At 44.7% G+C, this 15975-nt stretch overlaps 1 long non-coding RNA gene across 3 annotated transcripts; it reads left to right on the forward strand.

The window, feature by feature from the left end:
- Nucleotides 1-12643: 12643 nt before the first annotated feature.
- LOC125541546 lies at nucleotides 12644-15573 on the forward strand. 3 transcript variants are annotated; one of them, XR_007297578.1, is made up of 4 exons: nucleotides 12644-12809; nucleotides 13681-13753; nucleotides 15092-15164; nucleotides 15543-15573. It is a non-coding gene; the product is annotated as an uncharacterized LOC125541546 (long non-coding RNA). The 3 variants fall into 3 exon arrangements; XR_007297580.1 differs by lacking the exon at nucleotides 15543-15573 and adding an exon at nucleotides 15254-15330; XR_007297579.1 differs by lacking the exon at nucleotides 15543-15573 and having other exon boundaries at nucleotides 15092-15330.
- The last annotated feature ends 402 nt before the right edge of the window (nucleotides 15574-15975 follow it).

The raw sequence follows: 15975 nt of genomic DNA on the forward strand, positions 1-15975 counted from the left end.
CCAAGGCGCCGCCTGTAGTCGCCGCTGCTGACGCCGCCGCTTCCCGCCGCACCGCCTTGCCGCCTCCCGCCGCCTTGCCGCCTCCTGCCGCTGCCAACGCTGTCGCACGCCGCTACCGCCGCCTCGCCGGTTTTTCTTCCTGAATTTGTATAAGACCGATAAACCCGCCCGTTTTTTTAAAAGTTTGGTTTTATTTTATTTTAGATCGATTTATTATTTAGGTTATGTTATTTAGTGAACGTTCACCCGATTTGTTCTGTTAACGAACTAATTCGTTCGTTAGTTTCTGTTAGCGAACGTTCATTCATTAGATTTTGTTTTAGTTCAATTTTCGGCCAAGGGCGCATCTGTATTGATTTTCATTGCAGATTAGTCCCTGATCTTCAAACCTTCACTACTTTTTGCTCGTTTATCCAAATCCATTGAAACCAACGCCAAAATCTTCATATTGTGCCCCTCTGTCTAGATAAACAACTTGAACATGATTTTGGAAATTTAAAATTTGGTTTCTAGCAGATTTGAATTTGAACTTCTTTTGATCATAGTTTGAGTTTCGTAACTCCGATTCGAGTGATTCTTTTTGCAAATCGAAGCTCTTCACTGAATTTTCTGTTTAGATATTTTCTTTTGGTTTTACCTTTGCATCTTATGCTTGAGTGCTTATGTATGCTATTGTTTGTTCATGATAGAGTTTCCGGAGTGCGAGGCTTGCTACTACGAATCTCTAGGGTTTTCCAATCGTCGACAATGCAAGTACCATTTGATCATGCCCTTTTATTACCCAGTTTTTATGCATTAGTTTCAACCCTCAAACATTGCATGAGTAGGATTTGATAATATGTGGGTGTGGGAAGTAGTTGATGAGGTAGGAACCTATTGTCTTTTATTAAACCCCGGGTATTATTGTGTTATGCTTGCACTAATTTGCTATGCTTGCAGAAGTGGATTAGTTTGTGAGATTCATGAAAGATGTGAGAGTTACTTATAACTAAGGGAAACTTAAGGTGTCTACTTTGATACACATCTGGGTGGATTGGTTGTGGGCACCTGGGGAATCTAGTGTTGTCCTAGGAGATCCCGGGGTACCCATGCGATCCTCCTATGGAATGCCACCCAGGCTTAAAGGGATCATAAGATTATTCATGCTAGAAACTTCCCTGTGTAGCCACAAGCCATTATGGGCTCTAGCTTAGTTGAGTAAGTTGTGGGAATCCTTTCCATGATGGGCTAGCAGATGTAGGGGAATTGTAGGTGTACCAGCCTATCTATCGGTTAAGGGGACCTCTTCGAAAAGACTATGTCTCGGTCATCCATTTCTCAAACATCATGCAATGCGAGAAATACAACAAAGGAGATAGAGTCTTGTGGGGAAGACTGTGCAAACCTCTGCAGAGTGTATAAACTAATCATGGTTAGCCGTGTCCCCAGTTATGGACATCTTGAGTATCTGGTGTATGAATTATTGTTTTGATCTCATCACTCTACTTAATGAATTTGTTGGGTTATTAATGTTAATTTGGGATGGGGGTACCTTCTCAATAATGTCATCAAACTTTGTAGTTAAATAAAATATATTCCTTTGTAGTAGGGAAAACTTAGCTTTATGCAAAAGATAACCGTAGAGCCTCCACCAGCTAAATATGCATGTAGTGATAGCTTTTATTTGTTCATTGCTCGATAGTGTTATCTTGCCAGCGTATTCTATGTGCTGACCTACACGACTGCAATGTATCATGTTGCAGAGTTTTTAGACGAAGAGTAAGGTGCGATAGGTCGTTGTCATGCACTCAGTTTTGCCGTGGAGTTGGATGGACACATTTATCTTCGAAGCTTCCACAGTTATCTATTTTAGATGGCCTTCAGCCATATTATTGTAATAAGTACTCTTTATGAGACACTCAATGTAATAAGTGTGTGATTGAACTCTGCAATAAATCCTCGAGTACTGTGTGTGCCAGCAATACCGATCCAAGGATGACACTTAAACACAGAGACTACAGTCCATTGGGATCAGGTCGCTACAAGATGGTATCAGAGCACACGCTGACGGTAGGACGCGACCACTAGGAAAAACCACAAGATACTCTTCTCTACACATTTCTAACTCTTCTCCATTTCTACTCTATAGATTGTGGACCCAAGGAACAAGTTCACTCAACTGGATGACGACACCCCTTTCGGATGACACTTGAAAGAAGTCACAAGATACCTGAACATCGGCATACCAAGCTTCACCGGAACCTTCATTGCCACCTTACCAGAAGAGGAGCGCTGGACGATTCAAGTTCGTGTTCTAGGAAGAACGTTCACGCCAGTTACCGAGCCCATCGAGTTTTCCTTTGACACACCAACCTGGAGTATAGGAAAGAGCATGGCTACCCACATCGCCATTGGACGCATAGATGAGGTGCACAACAAGGATCTTAAGGAAACCACCTACCAGATATGTGGACGCCGAGATGAGCAATGGGAGATGATTCACACCAGGAAGGATAAATCCATTGTAGCCTGCATATAGGAGTTGAACCAGCACATTCGACGCTACGATAACCAGATGTGCGCCAACATGATAGACATGAAGAAGGTGATGACCCGGAACATGGAGCTGGAGGTAGAACTCAAGTCTACGCATGATGGTTATGAAGAAGAAATTGTTGTACTACCACTACTACAACGTAACGCCCTCGATGCGGCTATATCTCCCACGTGTCGAAGCACGACTTAGAGGCATAACCACATTGAAAGAAATGTCGCAAGTGAGGTAATCTTCACACAACCCATGTAATACATAAGGGAAAGAGATACATAGTTGGCTTACAATCGCCACTTCACACAATTACATGAATAAAGCATTACATCAATCAAATACACTCATGGTCTGACTACGGAACCAAAATGAAAGAAGACTACCCCAAATGCTACACAGATCCCCGATCGACCCCAACTGAGCTCCACTACTGATCAACTAGAACGAAAACAACACAAACGACAAGATCTTCAACGAGCTCCTCCTAGAGCTTGGTTGCATCACCTACACGGTATCATCGGCACCTGCAAACTGGGTTTGGAAGTATCTATGAGTCACGGGGACTCAGCAATCTCACACCCTCACGATCAAGACTATTTAAGCTTATAGGTAAGGTAAGGTATGATGTGGAGCTGCAGCAAGCGACTAGCATATTTGGTGGCTAACATGTACGCAAAAGAGAGCGAGAAGATAAGGCAAAACACGGTCGAACAACTATGATCAAGAAGTGATCCTAGAACAACCTACGTCGAGCATTAGTCCAACACCGTGTTCACTTCCCGGGCTCCGCCGGAAAGAGACCATCACGGTTACACACACGGTTGATGCATTTTAATTAAGTTAAACTTCAAGTTTTCTACAACCGGACATTAACAAATTCACATCTGCCCATAACTGTGGGCACGGCTTTCGAAAGTTCAAATCCCTACAGGGGTGTCCCAACTTAGCCCATCACAAGCTCTCACGGTCAACGAAGGATATTCCTTCTCCCAAGACAATCCGATCAGGCTCGGCATCCAGGTTACAAGACATCCTCGACAATGGTAAAACAAGTCCAGCAACACCGCCCGAATGTGCCGACAAATCCCGATAGGAGCTGCACATATCTCGTTCTCAGGGCACACTCAGATAGCTCAAGCTACGAGTAAAACCAGCCCTCGAGTTTCCCCGAGGTGGCCCCGCAGGCTGCCCGGTTCGGACCAACACTTAGAGAAGCACTGGCCCGGGGGGTTAAAATAAAGATGACCCTTGGGTCCGTGAAACCCAAGGGAAAAAAGGCTAGGTGGCGAATGGTAAAACCAATGTTGGCCATTGCTGGAGGAGTTTTATTCAAGGCGAACTATCAAGGGGTTCCCATTATAACCCGACCGCATAAGGAACGCATAATCCAGGAACATAACACCGATATGACGGAAACTAGGGCGGCAAGAGTGGAACAAAACACCAGGCATAAGGCCGAGCCTTCCACCCTTTACCAAGTATATAGATGCATTAATTAAATAAGAGATATTGTGATATCCCAACAAGATATCCATGTTCCAAACATGGAACAAGCTCCAATCTTCACCTGCAACTAACAATGCTATAAGAGGGGCTGAGCAAAGCGGTAACATAGCCAAACAACGGTTTGCTAGGACAAGGTGGGTTAGAGGCTTGGTTCAACAATATGGGAGGCATGATAAGCAAGTGGTAGGTATCGCAGCATAGGCACAGCAAAAGAGCGAGCAACTAGCAAGCAAAGATAGAAGTGATTTCAAGGGTATGGTCATCTTGCCTGAGATCCCACAAGGAAGAAGAACGAGTCCATGAAGAAGACAAACGGACGTAGATGAACGGATCCTCACAACTCCGGAACGAAACCGAAGCTAACGCGAGAAGTAACCCGGAAAGAAACAAAAAACAAAGTAAACAACCATCACATAATCATGGCATGATGCACAATCGAGTATGATGCATGTCCGGTTTAATGAAGCATGGCATGGCAAAGTGCACAAGCAATCCAACAAATTAAGTGGAGCTCAATATGCATCGGGATGCATATTGACAAACACCACATTCAAGTTATTTAGTTCGATCTCCTTTATGTACCCAACAATATTAAATGTTGATTAACATGGCAAGGGGTGAAGCAAATGATAACTACCTATCTAGGCAAGTTTAAATGAGGCCGGAACAACAAACAACAAGTCCGAAAACTCCTCATGCGCATATTATAGATTTGGTACTGTTCTGCCCTAAACCATATTTTTAGAGTTGTTAAACATGCAAAGTGATGCCACCAAGATAAACTAGACATTTTTCCACCCCATTTACATATAAAGTTCATTAAAAACCGAGTTACGGATATTTAGTTATGAAAAAAATCATTTTAACATGGCATAGGAGCAAATTTAACCAAACAGCATTTTAAACATTTTAAACATAGATGAAAGTTGCATATTATTAAACTAGATGAAAATCTAAGCAAGTTTCATATTAAGTTTGTTTTAATCCGATGCACGGTTGGAGAGTTATAAAATGCATGATGTCTAGGGGGTTTCCTGCAAAACTGTTGTCTCTGGGAAAATAGACAAATCTCCAGACAATAAAAGAACATTACGGGGCCAAAACTGGGGTGTACTGGGCCTCACCATGGGCCAAGCCCAGTCAGTGGAGGAGCTGGTAGGCCGCCAGCTAGGCCGAGGTGAGGCCGGCCCAGGCGTGTGCGGTCGATCTGGAATCGGTCAGCGCGAGCGGCCGAGGCACTCTGCTCGTTTCTGAAGCAGAACGACAATGGCAGGTTCAGGCTGATGCCAGTGGCATGATGGACTTTGGCGACGTGGGCGCAAGGAACGGAGGGAGTGCGGCTAGGGAGATGGCTGCCGTTCTCAGGCGTGGAGAGGCGCGGCTGGAAACAGGGGCGGCTGGATCCGACCAGCATCGACGACGAGAAGATCCCGGCGGCAGCGGCATGCTCCTACGGACAGAGAGAGAGAGAGAGAGGCTCGGGTGAGTGGGGAGGAGAGAAGGGAGAAGAAGGACGCGAGGAGAGCGCGGGGAAGGAAAGGGCGGCCCTGCTGGAGCTCGTTTTGTCAGGTTCGGGCGGCGGACAGTGCATTTCCTGCGGTGGCGCTGGTCCATGGCGGCAGGTGGGCGAGGCAAGGTGTTGTTCGGTTCCTGCAGGGGAGGTGAGGTGATGGTGACTCCGGCAGTGCAGCAGCTATGGGTTGGAGCTAGGACCTCCACGGCGGCGCTGCGAGACAACAGAGAGAGAGAGAGAGAGAGTGAGAGAGAGAGAGAGAAAAGAGAGAGCAGGGCACGGCGGGGAACTCATCTCCGGCGAGGTCCGATCTCCAGCGGGGATGAGAAGGCGTCAGGGTCCTCTCCCGCTTGGGATCGAGCGAGGAGGCAGAGGGGGGCCCCATGGCTGTTGGATGGATGGATTTGTGGATCTGGAGGTGAGCGCTTGTGGTTGGCTTGCTGGTGATCCCGAGGGAAATGGAGAGGGTGTCGGCGGCGTGGGAAATTGGAGGAGAAGGTGGACGAGGGGATCAGGGAGGATCCCGATGTGGGATTCGGTGGAGTGTGGCGGTGGCTGAAAGGGGACAAAAGACCTAGATTTTAGGGTTGCTGCCTAGGGGATAGGTCTATATATATAGCGCTGGATTTTTGGGTAGGGGCTAATCCGTCCCTCCGATAGTAATCGGACGGTCGGGAAAAATAGGCTAGGGAGCCCAAATAAGAAAACGGAGACGTTTTGTAGACGTTTGGGGATGATCCGGACCCAACGGTGGCGACTGCCCGGGTCGGGTCCGGGATAGCTTTCGGACGCGCGCGCGAGGAGGGACGAGGTGTGACGAGAGAGGTTAGGTTGGACCTGGCGGTAGGTAGTGGGCCGTATAGACGTTCTCGAGCTGAGAGAAGAGAAGAGAGGGAGGCCCGACGACTGTTTCCGGAGACCGAAAACGTCCAACGTTTTGACCGACTATATTGTCGCTATAGTTAACGGTTGGGCTATCAAACGGACTCTGAATGCGATGAAACTTGGCAGGCGGCCTACTAACAACAAAACAACACCGCACACCAAGTTTCATCCCATTCCGAGAACCTCTTCCGGCCACCTGTAAAATAATATTTCGGACGTGCTGCGGACGCGTGCAAGTGTGTCTGTACTCATAACGGACAACGGAAGGAACGGGGAGGCCGAGACAGATGCAATTTTCAAAAACATGATGATGCAATGCACATGATGACATGACAAGATGCGACACGCAAGCAAATGACAAAGCAATAACAGCGAATAACTGGAGGACACCTGGCACATCGGTCTCGGGGCGTGACATACAAGATGCTGCTAACGCGACACTACGATCAGAGATCCTTCGACGAAACTGTGTGCGATGCCATAATCGCAAACGGTGGTGTAAAAAACCCATCAAAAAAGGTGCAAAACATTTGTGATGGACGATGCATCAAACACGGTTCTGATTTTAGTTGCGTGTGCGATGCAGGGCATACGGTTCTGCTCAGTTAACCATTTGTGATGAGGAGGAACGAAATAAATAGGCAACTAGATGAAGGTGTGTGCGATGTACAACATACGGTTCACTCGGATGAACTGTTTGTTATTAGGCAACACAAAAGAAACGGGCAGCCAGATGAGGGTGTGTTTGATATACAGCATGCGGTTCACTCGGATGAACTGTTTGCGCTGAGGCAAGAGAACATAAACGGTTCAATATAACAAGATGTTTGTGATACGCCGCAAACATGTCTGCAATCAGAAATGTGTGCGAATACCGATAATAACAGAAACGGTTCCTAGTGTGGTTCGTGTTCATCTGATCATCATCTCATTCTTGTGCTAGCTTGATGTTCCTGAAGGAAATATGCCCTAGAGGCAATAATAAATTTATTATTTATTTCCTTATATCATGATAAATGTTTATTATTCATGCTAGAATTGTATTAACTGGAAACATGATACATGTGTGAATACATAGACAAACAGAGTGTCACTAGTATGCCTCTACTTGACTAGCTCGTTATTCAAAGATGGTTATGTTTCCTAGCCATGGACAAAGAGTTGTCATTTGATTAACGGGATCACATCATTAGGAGAATGATGTGATTGACTTGACCCATTCTGTTAGCATAGCACTTGATCGTTTAGTTTATTGCTATTGCTTTCTTCATGACTTATACATGTTCCTATGACTATGAGATTATGCAACTCCCATTAACCGGAGGAACACTTTGTGTGCTACCAAACGTCACAACGTAACTGGGTGAATATAAAGGTGCTCTACAGGTGTCTCCGAAGGTACTTGTTGGGTTGGCGTATTTCGAGATTAGGATTTGTCACTCCGATTGTCGGATAGGTATCTCTGGGCCCTCTCGGTAATGCACATCACTATAAGCTTTGCAAGCATTGCAACTAATGAGTTAGTTGCGGAATGATGTGTTACAGAACGAGTAAAGAGACTTACCGGTAACGAGATTGAACTAGGTATTGAGATACCGACGATCGAATCTCAGGCAAGTAACATACCGATGACGAAGGGAACAACGTATGTTGTTATGCGGTTTGACCGATAAAGATCTTCGTAGAATATGTAGGAGACAATATGAGCATCCAGTTTCCGCTATTGGTTATTGACCGGAGACGTGTCTCGGTCATGTCTACATAGTTCTCGAACCCGTAGGGTCCGCACGCTTAAAGTTCGATGACGGTTATATTATGAGTTTATGTGTTTTGATGTACCGAAGGAAATCAGAGTCCCGGATGAGATCGGGGACATGACAAGGAGTCTCGAAATGGTCGAGACGTAAAGATCGATATATTGGACGACTATATTCGGACATCGGAAAGGTTCCGAGTGATTCGGTTATTTTCGGGAGTACTGGGGACTTACGGGAATTCGTATTGGGCCTTAATGGGCCATACGGGAAAGGAGAGAAAGGCCTCAAAGGGTGGCCGCACCCCTCCCCATGGGCTGGTCCGAATTGGACTAGGGAGGGGGCGCACCCCCTTCCTTCCTTCTCCTTTCCCCTTCCCTTTCCTTCCCTCCTACTCCTACTACTTGGAAGGCCTCCTAGTTCTACTAGGAAAGGGGAAATCCTACTCCCGGTAGGAGTAGGACTCCCCTAGGGCGCGCCATAGAGAGGGCCGGCCCTCCCCCTCCTCTACTCCTTTATATACGGGGGCAGGGGGCACCCCAAAGACACAACAATTGATCTCTTGATCTCTTAGCCGTGTGCGGTGCCCCCCTCCACCATAATCCACCTCGGTCATATATCGTAGCGGTGCTTAGGCGAAGCCCTGCGTTAGTAGAACATCATCATCGTCACCACGCCGTCGTGCTGACGGAAATCTCCCTCAAAGCTTGGCTGGATCGGAGTTCGAGGGACGTCATCGAGTTGAACGTGTGCAGAACTCAGAGGTGCCGTGCGTTCGGTACTTGATCGGTCGGATCGTGAAGACATACGACTACATCAACTATGTTGTGCTAACGCTTCCGCTTTCGGTCTACGAGGGTACGTAGACAACACTCTCCCCTCTTGTTGCTATGCATCACCATGATCTTGCGTGTGCGTAGGAAAATTTTGAAATTACTACGTTCCCCAACAGTTCCTTCTATGCGAAGTTTCCATTAATTGATGGTATTTTATGAACACGCTACCGTTTCTCGCCATTTCCTCACCTGTTTCCCGCCACCCAACGATATTGCGCATAGGCGGCGTGCGACACACGGAGGTGACAAGCGCAGCCTGTATCACACCCACCTTTTTCAAGCATGCCAACCCACCAAAGCGCCGCCTCTGCCATCAACCTCGTCGACAAGGAAAACGAGCAGGCGCCACGGCCCATCGAGGCCGAGGCGCTCCCCAGATAGGTTTGCAAGATAATAAAGAGCAAGTAAATAAAAGGTAAGAAGCAATAAATTAAATATAGCGAGTGTGGAAAAGTGGTGGTAGGAGTTGCGAAATTGCCCCTAAGCAATTGACTACTTTACTAGACCGATAGCAAGTTTCATGTGGGAGAGGCCACTGCTAGCATGTCATCCCTTACTTGGAATTCTATGCACTTCTGATTGGAACTATTAGCAAGCATCCGCAACTACTAACGTTCATTAAGGTAAAACCCAACCATAGCATTAAGATATATTGGTCCCCCTTCAGTCCCGTATGCATCAATTTCTATGCTAGGCTGAAGCTTCTGTCACCCTTGCCCTCCAATACATAGTCCTATCGACATACAACTAACCCTATGGTGTGATCCACGCGCGCGCTCATATGATGGGCACCAAAGGACAACAACATAACCACATGCAAATTAAATCAATCATAGCAATTCATCAACTACCAATAGGAGAACGAAAATCTACTCAGACATCATAGGATGGCAACACATCACTTGATAATAATATTAAGCATAAAGCACCATGTTCAAGTAGAGGGTACATCGGGTTGCGGGAGAGTGGACCGCTGTAGATAGAGGGGGGAAGGTGATGGAGATGTTGGTGAAGATGGCGGAAGTGTTGGTGTAGATCGCGGTGATGATGATGATGGACACGGCAGCGTTCCGGCGCCACCGGAAGAGAAGGGGAGGGGGAGGCCCTTCGTATTCTTCTTCCTTGACCTCCTCCCTAGATGGGAGAAGGGTTTCCCCTATGGTCCTTGGCCTCCATGGCATGGGAGGGGCGAGAGCCCCTCCGAGATTGGATTCATCTCTTTGTCTCTCTCTGTTTCTGCGTTTTCAGATTCTACCCTTTCACCGTTTCTTATATTCCCGGAGATCCGTAACTCCGATTGGGCTGAAATTTTAACACGATCTCTATCCGGATATTAGCTTTCTTGCGGCGAAAGAAGGGCATCAACCGCCTTACGGGGTGGCCACGAGGGTCAGGGGCGCGCCCCCCTACCTCGGGCCCCCCTCGGGTATCGTCTCGTGTGGATTTTTCTTCCCAAAAATCACATATATTCCAAAAAAATCTCCGTCAGTTTTTATCCTGTTTGTACTCTGTTTGATATGGATATTCTGCGAAACAAAAAACATGCAACAAACAGGAACTAGCACTGGGCACTGGATCAATATGTTAGTCCCAAAAATAGTATAAAAAGTTGCCAAAAGTATATGAAAATTGAATAATATTGGCATGGAACAATAAAAAATTAGAGATACGACGGAGGCGTATCAGCATCCCCAAGCTTAATTCCTGCTCGTCCTTGAGTACGTAAATGATAAAAAGATAATTTTTGATGTGGAATGCTACCTAGCATAATCTTGATCATGTATCTAATCATGGCATGAATATTAAGATACGAGTGATTCAAAGCAATAGTCTATCATTTGACATAAAAACAATAATACTTCAAGCCTACTAATAAATCAATCATTTTTTTTCAAAATAACATGGCCAAAGAAAGTTATCCCTACAAAATCATATGGTCTGGCTATGCTCCATCTTCACCACACAAAATATTCAAATCATGCACAACCCCAATGACAAGCCAAGCAATTGTTTCATACTTTTGATGTTCTCAAACCTTTTCAACTTTCACGCAATACATGAGCGTGAGCCATGGATATAGCAGCATAGGTGGAATAGAATGGTGGTTGTGGAGAAGACAAAAAAGAGAAGATAGTCTCACATCAACTAGGCGTATCAACGGGCCATGGAGATGCCCATCAATAGATATCAATGTGAGTGAGTAGGGATTGCCATGCAACAGATGCACTAAGAGCTATAAGTGTATGAAAGCTCAGACTAAAAACTAAGTGGGTGTGCATCCAACTTGCTTGCTCATGAAGTCCTCGGGCGTTTGAGGAAGCGCATCATCGAAATATACAAGCCAAGCTCTATAATGAAAATTCCCACTAGTATATGAAAGTGATAACTCAAGAGTCTCTCTATATGAAGAACATGGTGCTACTCTGAAGCACAAGTGTGGTAAAAGGATAGTAACATTGCCCCTTCTCTCTTTTTCTCTCATTTTTTATTTTTTTGGTGGGATTCTTTGGCCTCTTTTTTTATTTGGGCTTCTTTGGCCTCTTTTATTTATTTTTAAAGTACGGAGTCTCATCTCGACTTGTGGGGGAATCATAGTCTCCATCATCCTTTCCTCACCAGGGCAATGCTCTAATAATGATGATCATCACACTTTTATTTACTTACAACTCGATACTAGAAGAAAGATATGACTCTATATGAATGCCTCCGGCGGTGTACCGGGATGTGCAATGATCTAGCGTAGCAATGACATCGAAAAACATACAAGCCATGAAAACATCATGCTAGCTATCTTACGATCATGCAAAGCAATATGACAATGAATGTTCAAGTCATGTATATGATGATGATGGAAGTTGCATGGAAATATATCTCGGAATGGCTATGGAAATGCCATGATAGGTAGGTATGGTGGCTGATTTGAGGAAGGTATGTGGTGGGTTTATGGTACAGGCGAAAGTTGCGCGATACTAGAGAGGATAGCAATGATGGAGGGATGAGAGTGCGTATAATCCATGGACTCAACATTAGTCATAAAGAACTCACATACTTATTGCAAAAATCTATTAGTCATTGAAAAAAAGTACTACGCGCATGCTCCTAGGGGGATAGATTGGTAGGAAAAGACCATCGCTCATCCCCGACCGCCACTCATAAGGAAGACAATCAATAAATACCTCATGCTCCGACTTCGTTACATAACGGTTCACCATACGTGCATGCTACGGGAATCACAAACCTCAACACAAGTATTTCTACTAATCCACAACTACCCACTAGCATGAATCTAATATCACCACTACAACAAAAACCCACCTATAACAACGCATATCTAGCAACGAAAGTCGAGATGCGTTGAGTTAAACAAACCTCCCACCTCCCCACGAAGGATAACCTCCCTGTATCCACCTCGGTCCAAATATCATGCAACCAACACGCAGCCAAGCAGGAAAAAAAGAACCCAATCTCTTATCTCCCCACCACCTCTCTCCCCGATTCACATGTCCCACCCGAGCTCCACCACAACGCCGCCGCCGCCTCTGATTCGAGGAAACTCCGGTGCTCCCCTTCACCACGCCTCACCAGCTCGTCCCCCCTCTTGTTGTCCTCTGGCCCCGCCCCCAACCCCCACCGCCACGACATCCTCCACGCCTCTGCACGGCGCGACGGTTCATTGTTGTAGCTCATGTGCTCGGCCCAGCAATCCCACTTCCACACGCGATCGGCTACCGGCTAGGCTCGATGGCGCTGTTCCACCTTGGCTACCTCGACTCCGATGTGACGGTTCAGTAAGGCACCCCTCCCCTCTGCTCTTGCCCTGCCGCGGCTTTGTGGCATGGCATTTTGCCATGGATAATTCTTTGCCATCCATTACGACAATGATTAATGCTGCCTTATCACTTGCCTGATCCGCCTTTGTGGGCGCTGGCTTGCACCGACAGCTACACCACTCCATGGTTTGTATTCCTCACTATTCTCATATGTGCACAGAAATACTGCTACCTAGGGGTAATTCAGTCATCTGGGTGTACGCATACAAGTGATTCACCACATGGCTGTATGTGTTGATTCAGGAAAATGTGTGCGTTCTCTTTTTCTAAATAGTTCTATCTTGTGATACATTAGATTTTAATTTTTCATGTAGCTATGTGTGTGGATAATTAATTAATATATCCATGAAGATGATTAGACTGTCAATTGAATAAGTAGATAGTATCTCTGGATATCCTAGCTGTTAGTTTCTGACTATTTATAAAAACCATTCCTTCTAGTATCATTTAATAGGTGACCACTATTATGTACAACATCATGATTTTTTTTTGAGAAAGAAAACAAATATCTTCTTATCGGTGTTATGAAACCTTACTGATTTCCTTGTAATAATCTATGGATAAGCCCCACATGCATCTCTACGTCCTATTATTTCTCTTTATCTTTATTTCATAATCCTTTATTTCATCTCTCCTTGCTAGTTCTGAAATTGACTTCGCATCAGCCAACATTTGTCTGTTTATTCTTTCTCTTAACACGTAAATCCTCAGGTTCAGAATGATGATACTAGCTAGTGCTTATGGTATGACTTATGATCCACTGATTTAGAGATGTAAAACTTAAATGTTCTTGCAAGTACTTATGAAGCGAATCCATCATTCTTTGCAGTGCCAAAATTTCTTACATATTCATCTTTGGGAGAAAGATCAAGGCATATAGTGGGCTACTTCTGCAAAAGGAGGTACGACAGCATGATTCCAGCTGGGTAGTAAACGTGTAGGTGATTTACATGACATTATCTGCAATGTAATTTAAAAACCGAGGTTGAAAAAGTTTGTGTATTCATAATTCAGATTTGTCTTATTCCCAAGCATCTATATAAATTAAAATCATGTGAAAACATACTTGTTATCATTTAATAGAACCACCTGATTTAGCTTTGTGGGAATTATGTTCTATCAACCTAAAAAGCACGGACACGGGGACGGAAAGACGGGGATACGCATACAAGGACACGGGATACATTATTTTTCAAATACAGTCGTTCGGGGATACGGTGAGTATATATAAAATAAATAAGAAATATACAGAGTCAAAACAGAAAAAAACAATGAAACACTGCTGGGTCTGGATCCCACAGAGGATAGTTCGTATCTACGAACACCAGGGACCAGGCTGTCCTTTAATCTCACCCACGGACGGGTGGCCCCGGGGGTGGCGCTCCCTGATGCCATGCTCCCTAGAAACAAGTAGAAATCATTCAAGCGAGCACAACATGGGGAAGCAATTAGCAGCCTCTCAATTGAAGGAAATCATGTCACAAAGATGAAGAGGTTGAGGAGAGGTTGTTGGCCTTGGGGTTACCTGCTCGAGTGTGGTTGCCTCCGGGAGCAGAAGCTGCTAGGGGCGGTGGTCGAGTCCAGGTGGCGGCGGCGCGTTCGCTACTGGTTAGCAGCAGGTCCTTCGTTATGTGGCGTGCGTGCGTACGAGAGTTTGTATTGTGCCGAGGCTATTATTGGGCCTCCGGAGTCCCTCAACGTATCCCAGCCGTATCGATGCTTTTTTCTATTTTTTTAAATTCAAGAATCATGGGAAGCTGCGGGATACGTGTATCCCAGCTTATCCAAGCGTGTCGCCGTATCCCGCTGTACTAGGACACCAAATCGGCAGATTTTGCCGTATCCATGCTTTGTAGCTCTCAACGTCAAGTACTTCTAGAAATTTGAAAATATCTACATTTATATGTATTGTTTTGAGAACTGCAGATCTTTCTTTGCAATCAAGGATGCTATATTTGTCGATGTACATAGTTTTTGGCATGTACCTCACTGTATCTTCATTATATTCTTTGTAAGGTGTTTAACTCGTTTAACATAAGGACGCTCTTTTCAAAAGGCCCTCTTTTCTCCGTCTATATAGCATAGTGCTATGGCTGGGACTGTAAAAAGTGATCAAATTATGATATTTCATAGCTCTTTAGAGGTGATGATATATGTTGGATTACAAAACAAGGATATTGTTCTGGTGCTTGCTTCGACTTGGGTGTTCAGAGAAGTGAAACTTTAACTAATCTGTTTAGGGAAGCAACATATTGCATTTAAAGTGAAGCTTCCTCTATGATATGGAGATGCAATCATCCATCTAAAGACAAGGTATGCTCATTTCTCTATTGTGTGAATTCAACATGGCTGAGCAACAATTTATTTGCTCATACTTTTTTCAATATTAATGCTTATTGCAGTTCCTGCTTAGCTTGGGAAATCCAAAGAAGAATGTTGCCCTTGCTACACTCCAGAGTACTGATCTATAATATAAAACTAAAAACTATGGGTGTTGACTTGGTACTCCCTCCGGGAGTAACTGTTTCTTGGTTTACATAACCACTAAAACAAAATTATTAGTCATATAGTAAGATTAACTATCACATGTCCTCCAACCTTTATATGTTGCTCTTTTGTTTAAATTTTACTTCCCTGTTAATTGATTTTCTTTGATGGTACCTTGCTATTCTCATTTCTTTGTTGTTGTAGATTGCCAAGATAAATAGATGATGCATGGCTCAGAAGTTGATTACAAGATCGAGAAGGTAGCTACTACTAGATAGTTTCAGATTATGTTTTGGAATGTAATTTTTAGGGTCAATGTTTCAAACACTATGTGTTTAGATGGCTGAGTCGTTCAGTGCAAGGTTGAGAATCAGACTATTACTAGATAGTTTCACATATTGTAATCTGTGTATCATGTTCTTTGTAAAGCAATCAAGTTGATTTAATATATGTGACCTTTCTCATTGTTATGTTTGTGTCTCCTATGCATTATCAACATTAATGCAATAAGTTCTGGATGCTAATATACAAAATACCATTAATTGTCCAAGCAATACGATAATTCTTCTAGGCATTACAATGGTCATTTTCTAGGCTAGCCACCAACACATATGAAGTGTTGTTGTGCTCTAGCTCT

This window comes from Triticum urartu, chromosome 2 (assembly GCF_003073215.2).
Source record: "Triticum urartu cultivar G1812 chromosome 2, Tu2.1, whole genome shotgun sequence".
Lineage (NCBI taxonomy): Eukaryota > Viridiplantae > Streptophyta > Magnoliopsida > Poales > Poaceae > Triticum > Triticum urartu.